The 13,845-nt window shown below is 35.8% G+C and overlaps 1 pseudogene; it reads right to left on the reverse strand.

Annotated features, from left to right (window-relative positions):
• Window positions 1-5,130: 5,130 nt before the first annotated feature.
• On the reverse strand, window positions 5,131-8,486 carry LOC149207680 (pentatricopeptide repeat-containing protein At4g13650 pseudogene; annotated as a pseudogene).
• Between the last annotated feature and the right edge of the window lie 5,359 nt (window positions 8,487-13,845).

Consider the following 13,845-nt stretch of genomic DNA (forward strand, 5'->3'; position numbering starts at 1 on the left):
GTTATAACCGAGCCACCAGGAATAGAAGGGGTTCCATTCTATTCAAGGGCATTTTGTTCCATAGATTAGCAAAGTAACTAACATTGGATACGTAAAGAGAAAACATAGCGAATTTTTGCATTGTAGCAGCCCATGGGCCATAACTCTTACTTCCTTTTACTTGCATCAATTTCCATTCAAAGATAGAGATAACATAGCAGCCTCACCTTTCAGTTGTATTTTCTCCCAAAATGGTTTTCTAGAGCATATCTTATGTTCTTATGGTTGTGAGTGTTTGTATTTTTTCATGTTCTCTATTTTCCACATTTTACATATTTCATACATAAAATAATAACTTAATAAATCCAACAATATAAGCAAAAATAACCCTCGTATTATAGATTTTAGAATTTTAAGTATAATTTTATCAGATCTATTCTGATGAATTGTCCAGTGGAATAGCCATGGCTATCTATAGATCAATGGGCTTGAAACCACCAATGGTAAAACCAATTATAAAATATTTCTAACTTCTTTACGTGTACTTTTAAAGATACTAGTAAAAATGATTTTTCACTTTTCTATGTGCACCTTCTTTTGTTATGCCATTTTCACTTTTTACATTTTCACATGCACCCTTTTTTATTATACTTTCAAAGTTTTATATATTTCTTACAACTATCATATATCTTATTTAACATCAATGAGAATATGTTCAACATCTATGGCATTAATATACCAACTACACAAAGTTTTTGAGAGCGTATTCTCCACAAACTTCTAACAAATTTTACAATGAGAGGAGCTTCTTTTATATACAACAACAACTATTATCTTTGTATCTCACTAGAGAAATATAGTTAACAATAAAATAATATGAAGTGGTTATACCACATGTATAAAGTCTCCTAGGAGTAAGAATGACCTCGCCAAAAAGAGAAAGAATATGGTTATTGTTTCTCCTCCAAGGAAGATAACCACCTCAACAAAATCCTCAAAGTGGGACCAATCCTTAAATTTTTCTAATAACTAGCAAGATATGGTCTTTACACTACATATAGCATGTGTGAGCTCCCAAACATGGATGGCTACTCTAAATGTTCCAATGACCCTTTTCCAATCAAGCAATGAGGCCCAACGACCTCCATCAATCAAATTCAACCACTCTTAAAGATGAAATAGGAGGCACATGTGATCCAACATAGGTGGACAACTCTCCTCAACAAGATCTAATGCCCAACAAATATGCTACAATTCCCAAGGCAAAGGAAATAACACCTAAAGCATAGTCTCCTCAAAAGTGATAATAAATGTGTCCATTTATGTGTTAAAGAGATGTGATGGCTACACACATTCTAGTCGAGCCTCTGGTCATCATTGGACACCAAGCTCGCCAAATCAACTTCCTTCCACCCCCAAACTGATGGCCAAACATAAGCCATCAATGGGATGATCGTGCACATTTTTCACATATTCAACTCCAAGCACCCACAAACATGGGATGAGAATCTCCCCTATGTTCAGGACAACTACAATAAATCTCTTCATAGCCCAACTAGCCACAACCCCTTTCAGGTGGGCTTGGGATTTCAACCAAAGAGTCTCATTGATGTCGCACTGCCCTGTGCAACTAAACAGGAAGAATCTACACAAGTTCAATCTAAAGCCGACAAAGCCACCAAATTTATTGAGCAAATTCAACACATCCTCCAACAAGTCCATGATATCTTGCAAAAAGGTAATACTAAGTACAAACAATGCCTTGAGCAACACCGAGTGCCACATAAGTTTCAAGAGGGAGACAAGGTTTGGTTGCATTTGCAAAAAGAATACCTTGCGAGGGCAAGGGCTCATCAGAAGCTTTAGCCACTCTGCTATGGACCTTAGACCATCACCAAAGGGGTGAAAACACTTTTGAGCCAAGTAACCTCCTTTCCTTGGTTTGCACCTAGTATTCAATGTGGATCGTCTTCAACCATACTTTCCACCATTATTGGACACATCAGAAATTGCAGAGCAGCTGACACCAACAGAGCTCAACCCAAATTGCATTGGACAAGCCACAATTGATCAAATCATGAACACAGATTAAGAGCACTCACCAACTAAGGATTTAGCGTATCAAGTTGTTAAAGCAAGCCAACTCCTGCGCCAAGGCTAGTGGCTCACCAGGGACCAAGTTCAACATAAATTTCTCCATCTCATCGAGGCACTCAACGGAATGGAGACCATTATTTCCTAAGGCGGGAGGAATGATCTAGGTGAATATCGGTGGCCACCCACCTATTCCATTGACTTACAATCTAGTTTTATATTTTGGCAGCTTTTTCTACAGTTTTTAGGTCTTTAACTTTTGGATCCATTTAGAGACCCTCAACAACGTTTTTTGGGGAAACTCCTTGATAGTGATCGTAGACTCTGTGCAATGGGAAAATGTACTTCTCAGATAAACCTTTCCAATGGGCTATCATGCACGCAAATGGAGATCATATGCAAAAGTTACGACCCTAAGAAGTTGATGTTTCAATTGTTGGAAAATAAAAAAGGCAGAAAGATATTGTTATGTTGATAATTACTTGTGATATTCTTGTAGTCTTATTAACTTTCTTTAAATTATTTTTTTATCTTCTTTCATCAAGCAATTATCAAATCAAAACATGAAAATCAATGACACCATACATAGGGACTCAACGAGGGCTAAAACCCCTCTATGGGGGAAAACCCAATCAAACTCTTCCACTAATAGATTCAAATCAAGTTGAGGCAAACCAAGACCTTAGACCTGACCAAAATACCTTCCTCCTCCACCAAGTCAGCGTTCCAAGATGATTTTGCAAATTTCAGTAGTCTTCTCTTGCCTCCCAGCGTCAACCCAACAACAACACAAAATTTTCGGCCCCCAACTTCCAAAAATTTGGCCCTACTATAGATCTAAAATTTCAACCTCCCCAACAGCTTCAGAATTTCACACATGTGAGCCAAAGAGCGAAAATGGTCTCCAAACTTCTTTGCTAGGGTTTTTCTCCTTCTTCCTTGAATTTTGCATCGTCTTTTCTTCTCCAGCAACTGCAAATCGAACTTGCTTGTGATGTGCTCCAAATGAGGTTGAGTTGTTGCCTTTATATAGTGGATTCTACCTCCCAACTAGGTTGACTTGTCTAGGTTGAGGCTGACTTGGTGGAGGAGGTATAAAATACTTAATTTACATCAGAATAATTTTCTTCTTTGACAGATAAAGCCCAAGAAGGGTCTTTTACATAATGACAAGGACAAGGACTCTTGACATAAACCCTAGAAGCCTACAATGGAGGCTTTGACCTAAAAATCATTAACCTAAGCATGAAACCCATCCTTTAATAAGTCAATTTCTATTATAATAAATTTATTTTTCTTTCTTTTGACAAATATATTTCATCATGACTCAAATACAATTACGAAGACCGACATTAGTTACATTTTCCAACACCAATTTACTCCATCAGGGCCCAAAAGTCTTTGGTGTTTCATCTCCTAGGGTTAGGTTTTTCGATGTTTAGGGTTTCTCATTGCTTATTTATGATAAAAGGACATTTGAGCCTCATTGTAACACAATCGCCGAAGGGGTGTAATCATCACATCTCTTCTCAAAGTTAAGCTACCACATTCCAACTAGTTTATTTCCATTATGCATTGATACAGTTTCAACATTTTCCATTTATTAATTTTAGTTTAATTTCACTATATCTTTGTGTTTTGGTTCTAAATATGTATCGCTCCCTTCATAAATTCGAATCATTACAATCAAATGAAATCTCTTAATACTCAATGACTAATTTAATTTTTAACTCTGTCCTAACTTGACCATCATGTGGACATCATTAACCTTAATTACATGTGAAAACCATTAAGACAAGATGAATTTCTTAGGATTCTAAAGAGGGTGCAAGTGATGATGGTGAATGTGGTACAAGGGAAATGATATTTCAAGAGCTAGAGATTATCTTTCTTTTTCTCTTTTTATATGCTTAGTTCTTTCTTTCCTTCTTTTTAATCTAAGAATGGGGCTGGGAGAACCTGGGTTTTATAGTAAGGTAGCATGTCTCATGTGCATGATATGACTTTAGTTGCTTCTACCTCAATCATTTTTTTTAGCTCTTCAATTTTATTTAGACATTCTTATACCTAATAATTTTCCTTTTTATTTTGAACCTTGCTACAATACATGTGATAACTCAAGCATGGAAGGAGAAGTGATGATAATGCATGAAAATGTTGATGAAGTGATGGGGTGTGAAAAATGAGTAGGGAAAATGATGTAAAACAGCTAACTTGGTTTCTAGTAGTTCAACTTGATTCATAAGGTGATACATTATCTAGAGGTAAATTATGAACAAACCATGGTACAACATGGTAAAAGACAAGAATTTAAAGTGTTATGAGCCAGTATAGAATATACCAATGATTACCATATATCACAACCCACATCCAAAAAGCAACATCATCATGTGTGAGAGGACGAACATAGAGTGCATCACAGTTTGGTATAATCTCTCTCTCCCAAACACCTGACATCACAAGGGTCAGCTAAGTATGTTAAAAACATCTCTGGCAAATGTCCATGGAAATTCCATAGATCTCATTTATGGAACTGCTGGTTCTGATACAAAACACAAGTAAATTGATTCTCTAGCTACCCCGGAATGTCAAAGGATAACAGGAACAAAGTAATAAAGAAAAAAAGATGACTTGGAGAACTTGGGAGTCAGACATGAACAACAATATTAGCAGGACGATAAACATCATTGATCATATTTCAAGATTTGCCAATTATATTCAACAATGCAACCAATCATTGAACTCTGGTTATTGCTGAAATGGCAATTTCTTTGAAAGTTACATTTCATTCCTCACTCATCCAAATAGGGAGACTTCTACGTCCACCAAACAGCATGTTAGCAAAACAGGATTATTGCCAAGATGTAATATCAAGGTCACTCCTTTTCTTGCCATTCTAATCTCATCAAAGACACTAACTTTCGAGGGCTCTCCAAACTGTTCAGAATAAACAATTTATTCTAGTATAATCAACAATGTATTTGGTTTAGCTCGTAATGCTAAATGTATCATTGAGCTGGATCTGAAACTCACCAGCTTGCATGCTGGGCCAGTAAATGTATTCATGTAACTTTGCCACTTCCATGATTACCATGGACAATCTTTTAAAGACCAAGGGGAGAAAACGAGTGCTAGGAAACTTCTCCAAGGTTTAACATATGTTGATTGCAGGATTGATGAATTTCTTGTTGTAGTTACCCTAGAGGAGATTCAAAGCACACCCGTAGCAAGCACCATGTGATTAGATATTTTTGGATCTATATTTATTCCTTTGCCACGACAAGGAATAGACATTTTGTCCCTCATAAGTCGGCCACCTCAGAAGTTGCATGATACAGTTAGGGCATGTAATCTCAGTGATAAGTCTGAGGCGAATTAAATAAAAGAATGGTATCTGAGCCTGGTAGCAATTTAACAAGGTATCCATGACTCGACGTCTTGCAGAGTGAATGAGAAGGCTGTTGACTGGAGTTGAATTATTTGACAGTTATGATAACAATTTCATTGGTTTGATTAAAACATGTTGAGGGAAAATGCTTGCTCCTTGTCTTAAGAATGTTATCTTTACGTTTTGAACAATGCAAGGTGGGTAGAGGGAATCCATATCTCTAGTTTTGCAGACCACTTGGGCTTTTGATTGAGGGAAGTATGGAAGTCGTTTGCTATATAAATTAAAGCCTGCTCCTCATTTTTGCATACAGCCTTGAAAACTAGATCAGCACATACCCTGTTCACTTCATCTCTGAAAACAATCTCTATAACCTCTTTGGTCATGTATGTCACCTCTCACCTAGAAGGAAGGCATGCACCTGTTTGTTGACCTCAATCCAACTGCATCCAGGAGTTTTTTTAACTCCTCTGACTTTCATTATTTTTCTAACCTTTTCAATGTCACGCCATCTACCAGCCATAGCATATATGTTTGAGAGAAGCACATAAGGTGCAGCATCTCTCACATCCAACTCAAAAAGGTGTTTTGCCACGGATTCTCCTAACTCTATATTGTTATGTATTCTGCAGGCTCCAAGCAAACACATCCAAACAGATGCATCGGGTTTGATTGGCATTTTATTGATAAAGCCTTCTGCTTCATCTAGCTGCCCAGCACGGCTAATCAGGTCAACCATGCAGCAGTAGTGCTCCATCGCAGGTATGATGTGATAATAGTCCCTCATGCAATTGAAGTATTGAAGGCCCTCATAGACTAGGCCTGCATGACAGCAGGCAGACAAAACACAAACCATTGTGATATGGTTTGGTTTTACATCACAGGCTTTCATTTTTTCAAAGAGTGTGATGGCCTCACTTACATAGCCATGCATGGCATATCCTGCAATCATGGCCGTCCAACAGACAACATCTCGATGTCGCATCATGTCAAACAGGTGGCGTGCATTGTCTAAGCTACCACATTTTGCATACATGTCTAATAGGGCAGTGACCACAATGACATCCAGCTGAAAGCCATTTCTAATTATTTGTTCATGGATTTCTACACCTTGCTCCAAAGCTGCCCAGTTGCCACATGCAGAAAGAACACTGGCAAAGATTTTTGTAGTCGGCTTCACACCCGCCAGTTGCATATCTTTGAAAAGCTTCAGGGATTTTTCTCCCGAACCATTCTGTGCATAACCTGCAATCATTACTGTCCAAGATACCTCATCTCGTAATGGCATTTTATCAAATAATCTGCGTCCCTCCTCTATACTCCCGCAACTTATATACATGTCTATCAGGGCACTCTCCACAAAGATATCAGACTGCAATCCACTACTAATTATTTCCTTGTGGATCTCCATACCATGATCCAATGCTGCCAACTTTGCACATGCTGAGAGAACACCAGCAAATGTTTTTGCTATCGCCTTCACATCAGCCCATTGCATTTGCTGGAAAAGTTTCAGGGATTCCTCGGCACGCCCATTCTGGGAATACCCTGCAATCATCACCATCCAGGATATGATGTCTCGGAGATTCATTTGGTCAAATACTTCACGTGCCTTGTCCATTTTCCCACATTTTGTATACATGTCTAGTAGGGAATTGCCCACAGATACCTCAGACTGGAATCCCCTTCTATTTATTTCTTCATGTACCTCCATACCCTGTTCCAGAGCTCCCAAATTGGCACATGCCAGGAGAATACATTGGAATGTCTTCGAGTTTGGCTTCACACCTGCCAATTGCATTTCTCGGAAAAGCTTCAGGGCCTCCTCATCCCAGCCGTTCCGCGTAACACCTGCAATCATCACTGCCCACGACACGGTATCCCGTTTACGCATTTTGGCAAACAAATGGCGTGCATCTTCTACACTCCCACATCTTGCATACATATCTACAAGGGCACTTTCAACAAAGACATGAGACTGGAAACCACTTCTGATTATTTCCCCATGGATTTCCATACCCTGTTCCAGATCGGCACATCCCGGCAGAACACTGGCATATGTTTTGGAGTTTGGCTTCACACCCACAAGCCACATTTTCTTGAAAAGCTCCATGGCCTCCTCAGCCTGCCCATTCTGCGCATACCCTGCAATCAAGGCTGTCCAGGATACGACGTCTCGTTCACACATTTTGTCAAACAGATAGTGTGCATCCTCTATGCTGCCACATTTTGCATACATATCTATAAGGGCATTCGCCACAAATACATCACTCTGCAATCCGCTTCTTCTGATCTCTTCATGAATGTCCAGTCCTTCTTTGATGTCTGCAGAGTCGGCGCAAGCAGGGAGTACGCTGGCGAATGTGAACTTATTTGGTTGGACGCCTTCTCGCCGCATGAGGAAGAACAACCCTAAAGCCTCGTGGGTTACCCTCTGCCTGGCATAACCCGCGATCATCACAGTCCACGAACAAACATCTCGTTCGGGCATTTGATCAAAAACTCTGCGAGCGTCCGCCAGGCTCCCACATCTGGCATAGACGTTGAGGAGAGTGTTGTGTAAATGTGTGAGAACTGTAAATCCTCTCTGAGTGATTTGTGCATGGAGTAATTTGCTCTCTGCGAAATTGTTTTTCCGAATGCAAGCCTGCAAGAGAGAGACATAAGTAAAAGAGTCTGCGTGGTCGACCATGGCAGAAGCGTTCACTGGATTCATGGGATTGGCTTCTGTGTGAAGTTGAATAGCAGTAACGGCTGCCTTTCTAGGCTGAAGTTGAGGTATCGGTACAATACACAATGCAGCCATCTTTTTTATCCTTTTGTGATTGCTGACGGTTTTTAGCACTGTCATTGAGCAGTTGCCTTATTTTGTGGGGGTAATGAACAGAAAAACATACCCACCTGCAGCAGCAGGCACATTCTGGAGCTGTAGGGCGCATAAACATTGGATTCTCTGAAACGATAAAGAACTTCATGGATGGACTGCTGGACTCGTTTCTATTCCGACATGGTCGAATTTGAACTCCTAAAGTTGATTTTTATAAATCATCCAATATTAATTTAACGTATCAATATTTTTATCTTGGTATTTAGCATCAATAAGAATTTATTGAGTTGAAAATATAATGCTTAATTACTTTTAAAGCATCCATATGAATTTATTGAGTTAAAAATATAATGCAATTAACAAAATAATAAATTATTTTATTTTTAATGTTTTTATTTCATATTATTTTAATTAAATATAAATAGTTTTATTTAATTATATATAGATTTATATAAAATAATTTTAACAAATTAATCAATTTAATTGGTTAAACTAATTGAATTGATTAATTTAATTAGTTTAACAATTGAATAGTTGGTTAATTATATATAGATTTATATAAAATAATTTTAACAAATTAATCAATTTAATTGGTTAAACTAATTGAATTGATTAATTTAATTAGTTTAACAATTGAACAGTTGAAATATCCATCGTCCGAACTATTAACTACTAGTATTCTAAAATATAGGATTTTGGTGTCCTGGTTTGCTCGAGTTGCGCTAGCTCTCTAAAGTGTATGTCAATATCCTTCCAATCGAAACGATTTACCATTCTTTGAGTGAAGTCCACATATGAGGTTATGTCGAAGTGCCCTAAGGTGACCAATCCACGATACCACCATTCATGTGCTTCCCCTTCCAAGTGTACCACAGTGGCAATCTTTCCGATATAAGTAATGGTGGTCTAAATATGATTGCAAATATGATTGCAATGGTAGTCTAAATATGATTGTAATAGTACTCAAACCCTAATCAATCACATATCTAAATTTGTGGTACATTTAACTAATTTTGATTAATTAATCTTATTCCCTAAGTTTAGACTTAAGAAATATTTAATAACTAGCCAAAATAAATTACAGTCGTGCCTATTTATGGATTTTTCCTAATCTCTGATTCGACTGACATATTTATAATTTTTGGTTTGTTGTGGCAGGTTTCATTTCTAACAGATCTGCGTTAGAATCTAGCCTACGTTCATCCACTAAAAAACATGAAAAGGATGGTTATCCTTGTGTTGGTTGTATCTCATTTCACCACTGGAGTTTGGTTGCATTAGTCTAATAAAAAGAAGTAGGAGGAGATACCAATCAAAAACGATTTGGAGATGATAGCCCTCAGTTGGCAGTGAAGGATTGAACCATTTAATAAGTCTATACCAATATGTTCAATTGTATTATTAAATTAGTTTAATTAATTTAATAATACAGTTGAACATAAGAGAGATACCAATAATACAAAGAGGAAAAATTATTTAGAAGATGGTTTAGAAGGTAAACAAGTAAGCATATTCCGCAATACTATTTTTTTTATTTATATAATATATTCATTTATATGCCGCGTCTTTTTCTTAATCTGAATAATTTGTAGATATAAATATTATTATCAATTGAGAATGAATTTTTCACATCAAAAAGATGGATGAAAAGATGAAAACTTCTAATAGTAGTATTTCTGAATTATTTCGAGTCATTAATATTTCCTCTTGAAGTGATAGACATCCAAAAGTCTCTAAAAATCAATACCGATATTTGGGAGATATAATTGAGTGTGACTTTAAATCCTTCAAAATAATTTTGTTGGATGTCAAATGGTAGAAGCTACAAATGAATGAATGTGATCTTGGGAGAATTGTTGTTGAACATGCTAATGCATTTTCCATGGTTAATACAAGGAATATTGAGATTCCATGTGATTGTGGAGGCTCGTATACTATGAGCTTACATGGTTAATACATATTATAATGGGCTTTGACTTAATTAATTTTGATTAATTAACCTTATTCCCTAAGTTTAGACTTAAGAAATATTTTAAAACTAGCCAAAATAAATTACAGTCGTGCCTATTTATGGATTTTCCCTAATCTCTGATTCGACTGACATATTTATAATTTTTGGTTTGTTGTGGCAGGTTTCATTTCTGACAGATCTGAGTTAGAATCTAGCCTACGTTCATCCACTAAAAAGCATGAAAAGGATGGTTATCCTTGTGTTGGTAGTATCTCATTTCACCACTGGAGTTTGGTTGCATTAGTGTAATAAAAAGAAGTAGGAGGAGATACCAACCAAAAACGATTTGGAGATGACAGCCCTCAGTTGGCAGCGAAGGATTGAACCATTTAATAAGTCTATACCAATATGTTCAACTGTATTATTAAATTAGATTAATTAATTTAATAATACATTTGAACATAAGAGAGATACCAATAATACAAAGAGGAAAAATTATTTAGAATATGGTTTAGAAGGTAAACAAGTAAGCATATTCCGCAATACTATTTTTTTTTTTTTAATAACTTGAACTTGATATAACAATCAAGTTCATTTGTTGGAGGTTCAGTTGGCAGTGAAGGATTGAACCATGCATGGAAATCCTTCGCATTGTTATATCATCTCCAAATCGTTTTTGATTGGTATCTCCTCCTACTTCTTTTTATTACACTAATGCAACCAAACTCAAGTGGTGAAATGAGATACTACCAACACAAGGATAACCATCCTTTTCATGCTTTTTAGTGGATGAACGTAGGCTAGATTCTAACACAAATCTGTCAGAAATGAAACCTGCCACAACAAACCAAAAATTATAAATATGTCATTCAAATCAGAGATTAGGAAAAATCCATAAATAGGCACGACTGTAATTTATTTTGGCTTGTTATTAAATATTTCTTAAGTCTAAACTTAGGGAATAAGGTTAATTAATCAAAATTAATTAAGTCAAAGCCTATATGATCTAGAAACTCACACAGATCAACTTCAAGTTAATCCCAGTCATCAGTTAAGATTTAATCTTGGTCGTTTGAGGCCCAACAGAGGATTATAAGAAGAATTCACTGGGCACTCAGAGAACACACTTGATTAAAAAAGTTATCTTTATAAATATCCATCGCCCAAACTATTAACTACTAGTACTCTGAAATATAGGATTTTGGTGTCCTGGTTTGCTCGAGTTGCGCTAGCTCTCTAAAGTGTATGTCAATATCCTTCCAATCGAAACGATTTACCAATCTTTGAGTGAAGTCCACATATGAGGTTATGTCGAAGTGCCCTAAGGTGACCAATCCACGATACCACCATTCATGTGCTTCCCCTTCTAAGTGTACCACAGTGGCAATCTTTCCAATATAAGCAATGGTAGTTTAAATATGATTGCAATAGTAGTCAAACCCTAATCAACCGCAAGATTAGAAGTGGATGGTCAAAAAAGTAGAATATAATAATTAATATTCTATTAATTATTATAGAATATTAATAATTAATAGAATATACGAGGTTCAGTTGGCAGTGAAGGATTGTTCAATACCATTAATATGAATTTATTGAGTTGAAAATATAATGCTTAATTACTTTTAAAGCATCCATATGAATTTATTGAGTTAAAAATATAATGCAATTAAGAAAATAATAAATTATTTTATTTTTTATGTTTTTATTTCATATTATTTTAATTAAATATAAATTGTTTTATTTAATTATATATAGATTTATATAAAATAATTTTAACAAATTAATCAATTTGATTTGTTAAACTAATTGAATTGATTAATTTAATTAGTTTAACAATTGAACATTTAAACTAGACAGTTGAAATATCCATCTTAACTTGTAGGAAAACAATATGAACAAGAAGAAGATAAATCAATGGCACATAACACAAGATGTATCTGGGGAAATCCATTGATTAAAACCCCGCTATTTATATTGCATATATCAGAAATGTGAGTGAAGATACAAAGCTTGGACAAGATGTCCTAGAAATATGCCTCGAAACACTGTCACTCGATGATCCTGGTAGGATGTAAGAGAACTAGACAAGAAGTAATGAATCTTGTCCAAGCATGTGTAGGTATATACAAAAGATCAAAAACAATAATCACACTAATTATAAGTACATAAATTACTTATAATTAGTGTACAAATAGAAACCATTCAAACTACTATTAAACGCGATAACATAATCCTTCAAGATCTATCCCAGTTTTATCTAAGCAATCGGATATACAAAACCAGTCCCAGCTCTGGTTCTTTAAATAAATATAAATGATACCTAATTTATCCGATTAACTAACTAATTCTTCTTTAATCTAGTCAGGTCAAATATCGTTTTTGCTCAGTGAATTATAGCCGTTACCTTTGGTCAAATTGGTTGTTTCTTTCTAGTCGTTGGAATGTTGGATCTCTATTTAATTTGTTGCCAAGGTCTCCATATAGTTGTTGCCCAGTGAATTATAGGCATTACCATTGGTCAAATTGGTTGTTTCTTTCTAGCCATTGGAATGTTGGATCTCTCTATTTAATTTGTTGCCAAGGTCTCGTTCTTCATCTTGTCCTGACGATGAACCACACTTGCTGGTTCGAAACGCATCGACGAATGAATTTCGATGTGATTATCACCGAAACCATGTCTCAAACACTTGATAATGATCACAGAAGCCTAAATTCTTTAACGTCTCTCATCAATTAAATTACTTTAAATATTGAAAACAACATCAAATATTGTTTTTTTTAAATAGTGATCATTATTAATGCAGGAAGGGCAATTTTTTTTTATATCCATAATATTCTTCATGTGCACTGCATTTTATATCCAAACTTTTCCTAACATCTAAAGTTTTTTCCTGATGCATTGCAATTTATATTCTATTCTTCCTTAGCTTCCACTTGGCTATCTGCATACGGCTCTGGTATCGTAAAATATGCCTTGCCTTTGCTATTGTAAAATGTGCCTTGGTTTAGAAGGTTCAAGTAGAAGTCTCCATATGTACCCTAACCCGAAGCGGAGCCATCCAGGCGACTGGGGTAGGGACCTTTTAATAGTGAGTTACATTTGTCTGAGTTACAATTCCCACTACATAGGAAGTAAAGGTACGACATTTTGTAAGTTGAAGAAGAAGATGAAGCAATGGTACAACAACTTGCATAGTACAAGGCACTATTACTATGATTTTAAGGTTTTATTGAAGTTCGCTTATATGAAAAGTTACAGTTCATGAGGCCACATAACCCACTATTTTAAGAGGTAAATCTTAATCAATGTATTATATGGTTAATCTATATTGATGTCAAGCATGCTTTAAAATTTATTTCATATTTGAATTTATGCCTCATACATCAATAGCTATATCTTATATTACTCTAATTACTTGCATGTTACTATTAGTACTACAAACATAGTTAATGTTGAACTCTTGACTTTACATCCAATAAATGAATTACGTATTCACATACTAGACATAAATCACTTGCTTAACGACCTTGACAGGGTTTTAGAAAGAGTATTCAGGTCGTTACTTTAGGGTGGTAAACCACACTTCATCGAAAAGTAACATATAG

Source organism: Pinus tabuliformis, chromosome 1_2 (assembly GCF_031772625.1).
Source record: "Pinus tabuliformis cultivar Carrire ecotype Pingquan chromosome 1_2, CPIR1, whole genome shotgun sequence".
NCBI lineage: Eukaryota > Viridiplantae > Streptophyta > Pinopsida > Pinales > Pinaceae > Pinus > Pinus tabuliformis.